At 49.3% G+C, this 10821-nt stretch overlaps 1 long non-coding RNA gene across 1 annotated transcript; it reads left to right on the top strand.

Moving 5' to 3' along the window:
- The first annotated feature begins 4875 nt into the window (after positions 1 to 4875).
- On the top strand, positions 4876 to 10210 carry LOC149353462 (uncharacterized). The gene is made up of 2 exons (XR_016290986.1): positions 4876 to 5010; positions 9414 to 10210. It is a non-coding gene; the product is annotated as an uncharacterized LOC149353462 (long non-coding RNA).
- Positions 10211 to 10821: the final 611 nt, after the last annotated feature.

The following is a 10821-nucleotide window of genomic DNA, read 5'->3' as shown; positions in this document are numbered from 1 at the left end:
ACATAGTGGTCGCTGGTCACTTAGAAGACTGATTTCCTTGCCGCTCTTCTTTCTTTTTTCCCCTTTGTTCCCCTCCCCAAATGTAGGGTGGCCAACTGGGCATCGCCTGGTTAACCTCCCTGCCTTTCCGTCCTTTTCTCTCTCTCTCTCTCTTTCCTGTTCTACCCTCGCTTTCTTCGTCTTCGAGGACGATCATGCCGCAGTTCCGTATATCCGCATTCTGACTGCTGTTTCAAGGGCTTCCTTTCTCTTCCACTTGTTCAGCATCCATGTCGAGCTTTTCAGGATGCGATACCTGGTACATGTTCATGAACATTCTTCGAGACGAATAAGTCTAGCTCGGGCGGCCATGCCTGAACAAATGAAAACAGCGAAATACATTTTCTTCGGCAACCACTGAAGCGATTTCTACAAAATTTGTTGCATCTCAAGGGAAGGATCAAACTCACCTTCGTGGTGGGTGCATTGACTGACTGCGAAATCACATCGCTCTGTGATGTATGTTGTGGCATACCTTTAGCACAGATAAGTCAAGGTAACACATAAGAATGGAGGATACACTATAGCTGTTCCCCTGTTCCTAAGTTTCGCGTTTTATGTGCCATATATGTGCGAACCTATCAGGACGAAGTGAGAGAGGCCTTATAAAGCTCTGAGCATGAAATGCTTCGCAGCTCTGCGAGTGTTTTGGGAGGGGCCGCCTCGAACACAAAGAAATTTTTTTTCTTGGGAGATTTTCAAATCATCCATGCAAACCTTCCGCGTAGGTGTTTTCTGCCAAAAGTCTAGTACAAGCAATAACAATAATTATTTTAATCAAAGAAGAAGCAATGAAGAGGTTAGGACGAATCGTGTACGGACACGTGTCACTGTTCTCGATCCTTCCTGGAACATTGACGAGAAAAATGAAGTGAGTATTAGTCCGCGCTGCGATAACTTCTGCCAGTACGCGGCGCTCGCATCTGTGAAACAAAAAATAAAAAATCTACGAGCTGAAATGTAGTGCCTCCCCGGCCGGTACGCGGAAATCGCATTATGCTCTCCACAGCTTTGGTGATTCGTAAGGAACAATTCAAGCCACTCAGCATGGGACAGCATCTTCAGAGACGTGAAAATTCCGTTGTTGGGCCTTCATCGCCAGCAGCAGAAGCGGCGGCGACGACGAGGAAGCTGAAGCAGATGGAGGGCCCGCGCACCGCCTAACCCCTGCAGGCCCGGAACGCTGACGCGGCATTCCAAGCCTGGGTGGTGGTGGTGACGGTCGCACCTCCTGCTGCAGCTGCCGTTCGGCCCGGCGCCATGGCGCCGCGGCGCGCCTCGGGTCCCCGACATCGGCGAGAAGGGCACGCTGAAGACCGAGGCGCAGGTCAACCCCATCGAGAGCCTGCAGGCGGCCATCGCGTTCGTCCTGGACGGCGCATGCCGGTCTTCGCCTCCTCCGGGCGCCAACACCAGGAGGCTTAAGCGTGACGACGAGGAAGAACGCAGCCACCCCGTATCCAGAGGACCAGGTTGGCGGACCAGCAGAGCGGCGGCCGCGCTCTCCCCCCAAGCGCATGCCGACGCCTGCTCGTTGCGACCACGACGGCCCTGGTGCAAGCGTCCTCGGGCGTAAGTACACAGGTGTTCAGGAGGACAAGGGAGAAGCGACTTCGCCGTGAGCCTGGCTGCAAGCGAGGCCTTCTCTACGGCGGCAATGCAGGAGTTACCAGAAGCCAAGCAAGTAGCCGCGAGCCGGATGCCCCGAGATGGTTCATGGTGGTGGCGAGTGGGGAGCTGAAGAGGCCGCAGCCGCCACTAAAGGTGCTGCGACTGCGCAACACTCCACGGAGGGAAGTAATGCCACCAAGAGCGGTTTCAGCGAGACTACTGAAAGCAAGGTGTTTTTCACATCATCGACGGAATGCAGCGCAGAGCGGCTTCAACGAAGCTGCCAGAACCAGAGCGGATCTCATCATCATCATCGATGGAACGCACCGGCGGGTTTTCATTCTGGAGGAGTTTTTGGAGAGAAGGCATGGAGCGAGGACTGCGCCTAGTGCGCCTGACACCGAGAGAGAGAGAGAGCTTTCCTTTTTTTTTCTATGACCTTGGACACTACTGAGTGCCAGGATTACGGGATGGTGTGGAACCGCGATCAGGGATGTGCAGAGACACACATGGCGAGAGAGAGAGAAACTTTACCGATTGATTAGAGCGACTCCAGTACCCAGGCGGCCAATGGGCTGGTGTCGACGTGAATAGCGGCTGTGAGGAGTGAGCCTACAATTGAGAGGACAATGCGGCAAGGCTCCTTCACAGCTATTAACTTTTCTATTTCTGCTTTTCCTTTTGTTTTCGACATTTTCGCGTTTAGCAGCACACCATTTCGTGCTCGCTTTTTCTTTTGTTTTTTGTCTTTTTTCGCGCTCATTTTTTCTTTTGCTTTCTATCTTTTTGCGCTCACTTTTTCCTTCACTTTCAATCTTTTCCCTCTCACTTTTTCTTTGGTTTCTATCTTTTCGCGTTTACCAGCACACCTTCATTTCTTGAGTGAACACTAACGCTTTTGTGTGTGCTTTTTTGTAACTTCTGTGTGCTGTGTCAATAAAGGTACAAAAAAATTAAGTGTATGTTGCACTTCAGAAGGTGAGAGTATGGAATGATTAACAAGGCGTGGCACATTTCCGGGTCGAGTCACAGGTGCTACTAGCCGTACACTATGAATCCGTCAGGATACGTAAATTAGAAGGCGACCGCCCGCTTTTCTGCGGACTCAGCGACACGTGGCCCACTTTCTGGCTTTCGCCCGTAGCCGTGTGAGGTGAGGTGAAGAAACTATTTCCGCCAGAAGAAGACCCGTGCCCCTCCGGGTCCGCACGCAGGCGTCCAGGGAGCGTGTTCGCCAAATGCAGCCGGTACAGCCAGCGATGACAGCGCCGCCCACCGGCAGGTAGCAGCCACATTAAGGCTGGTTATAAATATTCATTCAGAACGTCGGCTTCACATCGCCGCTATGGCGCAGTGGATTAGAGGCACGTGTTGCGTATGGAAGGTCGGCCGTTCGACTCCGCTCTCTGTACTGTAATTTTATTGTTTTTTTAATTTCATTTTTTTCCATTTTTTCCCTTTTAGGTCGCAAATCGTGATGCTTAGAGGCATATAACGCCGTTTAAGAGGATTTATTATCCCTTTTAGGTAAGCTGTTGTGACAATCTTCAGTCACCGTGATCAATTCACCGTGGTTTCAAGCCTTGTGGCTGTACAGGCTGCAGTTGGCGAATACGCGTATCCGGCGGCTACGGAGACGGTGTCTCCTAGCGTGCCTACAGCGGCATCAGTGTAGGCCACGTCAAAACCAACGCGGCTTTACACGGCTACGGGCATCTTGCCCAGCTTAGCAGCCCGCTGTGAGGCAGAAAGCAGGGTCGCACAGCTGGCTGCTAAGCTAGGCAAGATTTCCGTAGCCGTTTAAAGCCGCGTTGGTTTTGACGTCAACATCGCCGCCATTTTGGATTCGAATTAGAGAAATGCATAACGCATCCTAAGATAGCTCAAAGATTGCGGTAGCTGTCACTCGAGTTTTGAGGAGCTTCCGTGATCAGCCACTATTTTTGGCTGCACAATGCGTTCGACTTGGTTCACCACTTTCGGTATGCAGGGGCCCGCGTGACCAGCATCGATAACGTGCCGAGGAAGAAGAAGTGGCACGCGCTACACAGAACGCTGGAATGCGCCATTAACATTCGCGGGTGCCGCCACTCCGTTCCGTCGACCTCACCTTCTTCTTCTTCTCCACATGAAAATGGCACATACACACGCGGGGGGATTGGCCAAGGTACGGTGGTGAATGCCAAGGAGGTATATGCGCGGGGAAAAAACAAAAACAAAGGAGAATATAAGAATGATTGAAGTGAGAAAATATATATGAAGTGTAAAATTTTTTCAATAAATAAACAAATAAGATATAGCAGGAATAAAATAAACCACTGCACATTCTTCTTCTTCTTCATCCTCTTTATAATCCTGGCACCTCTTCCTCTTCTACTCCACGTGGTCGGCACAGGTCGCGAGGGTCGCTACAGACGCTTTAAATGCCGTCGCTTTCATGTCTACTCTTTTTCGTACTGGTCAGCTAGCTCAACGGCTCTCGCTGCATTCGCAACGTCCCTTTCGCTGTTTGGAGCCATAGCTTTCGGCCGTTCTTCAGCGGCCTTGGCAAACATTCGCGGCGCAGAACGAACGGATGAAAGATGATGAAGACGACAACATCTGACGCATAGCTACAGTGCTTAGCGCAAAAAGCTACCAACAAGAGCACGCAGCACGAAAGGCTGCCGCGATGGCCGAGTGGCGTATTGGCGTACTCCAATCGGCGACCCGATGGAGCAAGGAGTCTAAGGAGCCTAAAGACCTTACCGTCGAGGTCCAAGCAAAACTTTTTGCCTCAATTTAATTCGCCCATTGAAACACGTTCTTCGGTTTCGTGGAGCAAGAAGACTTGCTCCGGACAGCCGATTGGAATACGCTATAAGGCATCGGCAAACAAAGCTGGTTTGGTCGCCCCCCATCTGTTTCGAAGCAGCTGGTATTTCGAGACGTGAAGGGACGAACGATCGTCGACAACGATGAGAGTGAAAATTTCTTTTTCGTTGGTCTTCGAGGCCGCCTTGGCAGACCGCAATGTCGCCCTTGTCTCGCGACGTGCACCCCACGGCGTGCCGGAACCAGCAAAAGATACTTCCGAGCTGTTGGCGAAACTGGTGCAGGTCAAATAGTCCAGTTTTATCTGGAGTGCTTTAAAATTTTACTTAAAGCAAAATCTAGTACGCTGCATAATTTCTTTGCTGTTGTTTGTTTTTATTTTCCTTTTCGCACCGCGTGCTCTCGCAGACCAACAGGACTACGCCCCTGATCACACCCTCCGCGAAGCCAAGGCGTGACGTCACCATCGGGTCGTACCTGCGGCACATGAAGGAGCCCTACTTCACCACCACGAAGATGCTCAACAATCCCGCTGTAATCGCCAAGGTTAGAGCACTTTCGGCTACTAATCAAAGCACCAGTCTCCAACTCCCAGATCTTTCAAATGGCGAGCGCTTTCTTTCAAATGGCCTTGCTTACCCACAGCAAGTGTTACTGGCGCGGTACGAGCTGCAAGTATATATCTGTAGGCATACGGATCGTTGATCCGTCCACCAAGGAAAAACAGAAGCGGCGCCTGGACTGCTGTGATGTCCCTTTGTTTTTACCTTAGCAAGAAATCATGTAAACTGAAAGCTCGAACCGAAGACAGGTGAGCTCATGAATAAGCACGGGAAAATAGCTCGTCAGGACATGCAGCTGTAAACTTTATTGCGCGCATCGCTCTTGAAGATGCTTTATGCGAAGCACGGTGCACAAAAGTGACGGGTTGCGTTTTAGTTTTGTTCTCTATTCACATACATGTCGAAACATTTTCTGTGCGTTTTCTTGAACCGCTTCTTTTGTGCCAAATGTCGCAACCATGGAGCGTTTTATGTCGGCGCAGACAAAGTTAAGAGCTTTTCATTTCGGGATCTCAGTTAAGGTGATTTATATGAGCGACTCAGAAATAGTGGCGCCAGAAAATGCCCCCACGAATGTGCTCGCTTTGCGCTCGCTGAACGAGAAAGTGCCGGGCTTCCTTTCAACCATTCCAGGCATTTCATGAATCGCCGCCGCGGTGGCTCAGTGGTTATGGTGCTCGGCTGCTGACCCGAAAGACGCGGGTTCTATCCCGGCCGCGGCGGTTGGATTTCTTTGGAGGAGAAATTCTAGAGGCCCGTGTACTGTGCGATGTCAGTGCACGTTAAAGAACCCCAGGAGGTCGAAATTTCCGGAGCCCTCCACTACGGCGTCTCTCATAGCCTTAGTCGCTTTGGGACATTAAAACCCCATAAACCAAACCAAAGCATTTCATGAATGGTAAAAAGCTACCTTTTCATCTCCGTCTTTAGAGTTGTTGCCCCTAAAAATGTATAAGCAACTCGCCTGTTTAGCTATAACATATATATATATATATATATATATATATATATATATATATATATATATATATATAGAGAGAGAGAGAGAGAGAGAGAGAGAGGGGGGGGGGGAGAGAAAGGAGATTACTAACTAAAAAGGTCCCAATATCCGCCGGAGTTGTTCTTTATTCCTGCTAGCTCAACAGCCCGCGTTCATCTATCACATTTAAACTCCAACTACACGAGCAGATGCGCCCCGTGCAAGCCTGAGGCGGTGCCGGTACCGATCTCATCGGCGTTTCGGGCCCGTCACCGCCCGCAGATGCTAAGACGGGCAGGCACAGGGTGCACCCGCTAATTGGGGAGGGACTACCCGGCACAGCTCGCTCACACCGTGGCGCTTTTCTGCCATACATGCTACCGAAAAGAAAAGACAGCTTTACAGGCCGCTTTGCCCCCACCAGTAGATGCGGACTCCAAATCCCAGCGCCAGGCTCGCGTCTACACGCGCCACCAGCCGCACGCCGCGTTCAGCGGACGAAAAGATGCGTAGAGAGATGATGACGCGTTGCTCCCCCGTATTTTCACTCTCAGCACTTTCGAGGAGTGTATTGCTATATGAAGGCAGTCTGGAAGGCCTACCTCAGTCTTCGGGAGCGATGAGTTAGTGCAGCCAAATAAATAAATAAAAAAAAAGAAAGAAAACATGCGAGCAGCTATCGATAGCGACTAATTCGAAACGGTACTGCCCGACTCTTTCGACCACGATTGTCTGGCGACGCTGCGCAACGTAAGCGTCGAGTTGTTCCCCCAAGAACGTATTATTGTAGAGACGCGGAGGGACGTGGTAACGCGTGTGGGCGTGTGATGAAGACGTCGCTAAGCGTAATCTTCGCCGCCGACGTTGGCGCAAGGAAAATACTTGTCTGTGCAAGAAGCGCAAAGACTTGAACGCAATAGAGTGCCGCAGCAGAAAGTCACAGTTGCACTGCAAGGAAATAGCGCTCGCGCGCATGCTCAGGTTTTATCACCGACACTTCCGATACGAATGACGAGACAACAATGCAAGCACAGCTGCAAGCTGCCGAATGTAACTGCGCTCTCCTCCCGATACGACAAGACGGACACAGACATTCACCGCTGACTGCATATGTCCAGGCAACGCGCAATCTAAGATTTGCCGCATGAGCCAATGCATATAGTCTGAAGGAGTGTACGATGGGGGGCTGGTTGGTAATCCATGAACTAAGAACGAAAACCACGCAAAGGACGATACACAGGGAAGAAGTAGACAGGACGAGCGTGGATCCTCCTGTCTACTTCTTCCCTGTGTATCGTCCTTTGCGTGGTTTTCGTTCTTAATGCATATAGCTCGCAGTCCCGGTTAACTGAACGTCTTTGCATGGTTCTGCAGCTTGATGGTGTCACCGCTAGTAGCTGCTACTGTAGTGGAAAATGTGTACGCGCCGTGCTACGCGCTTCCTGTGTTGGGTATCTCATGTATACGCTGCACTTGGTGACAACCTTGCACGCTGCACTTGGTGAAAAGAAAGTGCCTGGCTTGCAATCACCCATTCCAGGCACTTCATGAATGGTAAAAAAACTACTTTTTCATCCCCGTCTTTAGCATTGTTGCCCTTAAATATGTATAACCAACTCGCCTGTTTAATTATAGTGTGTGTGTGCGTGTGTGTGTGTGGAAAGAGAGGCCTAGGAAGGCTGCCTTGAATAAAAATTGCTAGGAGTGACTTCTTGGTGACTATTATTTCCATTATGGAAATGCTTGAGCGTAAAGTCCAGAACGTGCTGAAAGAACTGGGTGTTTCACCACGTTGTCACACAGTGCAGACACACACTTACCTGCCTGCACATCGATATACACGCAGGGCTCATGGTCAGAGCAGGGCCTCTTGAACGCCAAATGCAGAGCTCAACAGTTTGACGAGGTTTGTTCCAATAGTTCTTGCGTTGAGACAAGACCACCAGGGTTGAACAACCGACAGAACAAACTCCACTTGCAGCAGTCTTACTTGCAGGATGGCTGCCGGCTCATAGAATGCCCAGTGTTCATATGTATATATACTGAGACAGAGAGATATACTACATGCATGAGAGGTCCTCTCCTCACTCGAGGAAAACATTGAGCCCTGAGTACGCTGCTAAAGTTGATGGTCATCAAGAGCTTTTGGCAAATATATACTATATCAGCTTGAAACTGTCAAAAGAGAATTAAGCAGCTCTTTAAAAATAAAAAAAAAGCAGTGCCATACGAACCCCTTTAAAACAGAACCAATTCATATCAAAGGTAGCTCCGAACATCAGTCGCAAGCAACATTTTCCGCTAATATATGATAATTGACAATTTACAGGATCTTTCAAGTTGGCTTTTTTGCAAGATTTTTCCAAATAAAACCTTTTGTTTCTATGAGCTAGCAAAACGCACTAGCAAAATTGAGCTCAGCCTCGGTTAGCCTTACGAAGAGGTTGTGGTCATGAGCAGAGGAAAGGCGCGGGAACGCGCAAAAACAGCGCACTTTTGGCCACTCGAGCATAGAGAAAGAATGACAAGAGCTCGGTCATACTTACCACTGCGAAGAGAGCAAAAACACATACATTCTCGCATACTTCCAGTAGCCTCTTCCAGGCATTCACGGACACTGCGATTTTTTTTCCATTTCCATATTGCGGGCCATGTAGAGAGAAAAGGGGGTAAGAACAGCAGCTGGTGACCGTCCGCAGTTTACACAGATCAAGGGGGCGTCTCCTCGTTTCCATCTCAAAGAAAGAATGCGACAGTGCCACCAGTGAAAGGTTTATTGGCCAAAAAAAAAAAGCTTTGTGGAAAACCCAACGTCTGCAAATGGTCTGTTCCTAAACTTCGCCGTGTTAATCAACTGGCAAGTTATGCTGCTGGCACCACTAGCCAAAGCTTTGGCATGAATCACTATATAAAAGAAAAACGAGAAAGGAATCACATGCACACTCCATAGGAAAATCAATTCTCATTTCCGTACTCTTGGTGACCATCAAATAATTAGCCACGTCCATAAAGGCGATGTATTCGGAATGAGTAGAAGCAGTGCTTGCTGTGTGGTACTGGTCCGTTTCATGCTTACAACCATGCATGCTTTGTGTGGGCACCGAGCACACGCGAAACCAAACTGTGCTCAGTGTTCGCAATGCTCCGCTGCAATAAAGACAAGAGTGTGTGTGGCCCATGTTTCGGAGGATGTCGAGGATGTCACGATCATCATTTTGTCTAAGGCTGTCAGCATCCTCTGCTGACATCGCAGCGGAGCTCACGAAGCAGGCGTGACTGGTCTTAAGCACGACACGGGTCCTGCTTGCCTGCCTACCATACTGCCGTGCCGCTGGATGTCCCGACCAACTAACCAATCGTGAAGTGTTTTTATCGACCTGTCCTTCCTGGGCCGCAAACACCACTAGATCGGGGAGCGCCAGCCCTCAGCAGCAGCAGCAGCAGCAGCACTCACCGCACAGCATGGGCAGCGCGGGTAGCGGTGTGGGAATGGCTCGGCCCGGCACCAAACTGGCCAGCGCTGCCGATATCAGCTTGTCGCCCACCTACCAGATGATCCACGGCGAGGAGTGGCGCGACATTCGCAAGAGCGACCTCCAGGAGCACCGGCCCGCCCAAAACCAGCTTTTGGCCATGCAGCCAGACTACAGCAATGCCATCAATGTGTTTGGTGCCCCGAAAGGACGCATCCAGCAGTCGAACAGCTTCAAGACTATCATGTCCATTGTCATGACATCAAAGCTGCTCTAGAGAGCCTGCTCAGGGATGCAGAAATAAACACTCGTAGGCAAGCTTTTGTTTGTGAGGCTGAACGAAATGCGAGTTGCAGAATGCAGCCACTTAAATGCGCTTCATCCCAGAATGCAACGTGTGATTAAGGTGACTGTTGAGAAACGTGAGTTTGCCTATAGAATTTCTTCGTCGCTGATGACGCTGTCTCTAAATCTCTGTAACCGTACAAAAAATAGCGGGGCCTCAAGAATACAAGTTTGTGATGTGCCATCCCTTGGCAGCCCACACTGGTGCTAACGTCACTTCCTGCCAGAGGAAGGCTGTCTGCATGAATGATGTGCAAGTCTACTCAACCAATAGAGGAAGCACATGTCATTCATTTCCGACCCATATTCAAAGGTACCAAAAGGAGATGCTTGTGACCTGTGGTCCTGACACCAAAATGTTCTCAACTTGCAGCTTTGCGATATATTGTGCCATGAAAACCAAACTATTCTTTCCTGCGCGCAAATGAATAAATATGAATAAACTACGTTATTCTGGACACCATGAATCCCCACAAAACATAACATAACAAAAGAAGTGCCATGACAACTACCTCAACATTTTGCTGAACTGATAATTATTTGTGAACATGAGAATTCGAAAAAAATTGCAGACAAAAGGTATGGCAATGGCCAGAACTTGTGACTCACACCAGAATGCAGCTTTTCTTAATACATATATCCGTGAACCCTGTCTGGCAAGAAAAAAATTTGTGAAACGCCAAATCCAAGCACTGTGATGCTCTGTGCTGCCAAAAAATTTCACTCATGTGCTTTTGGAAGACATAGCACATCTTGTGGCCCACAGCGTGTGACCCGCAATATGTACAATCATAACAGCAGAGCCCAAGGATACGGTTTAAGTAATACACGAAGGCATGAAGCTTGAAAGTTGAATGACCACCTATTTGCTGTATTGCTACAATCACTTGTACCTCACTCCCAAACAGTTGTGCTTGTTAGTGACTGTGGATGTATTAGTGCTTTCCTGCTTTGGAAGGAGTGCCATATGAAGAGTTCAGTGCTTTTGTCTTGCTCT

This window comes from Amblyomma mixtum, chromosome 3, assembly GCF_055824585.1.
Source record: "Amblyomma mixtum isolate Tamu chromosome 3, ASM5582458v1, whole genome shotgun sequence".
NCBI classification, from domain to species: Eukaryota; Metazoa; Arthropoda; class Arachnida; order Ixodida; family Ixodidae; genus Amblyomma; species Amblyomma mixtum.
The sequence above is the reverse complement of the archived record's forward strand: the minus strand, read 5'-3'. Positions and strand labels throughout refer to the sequence as shown.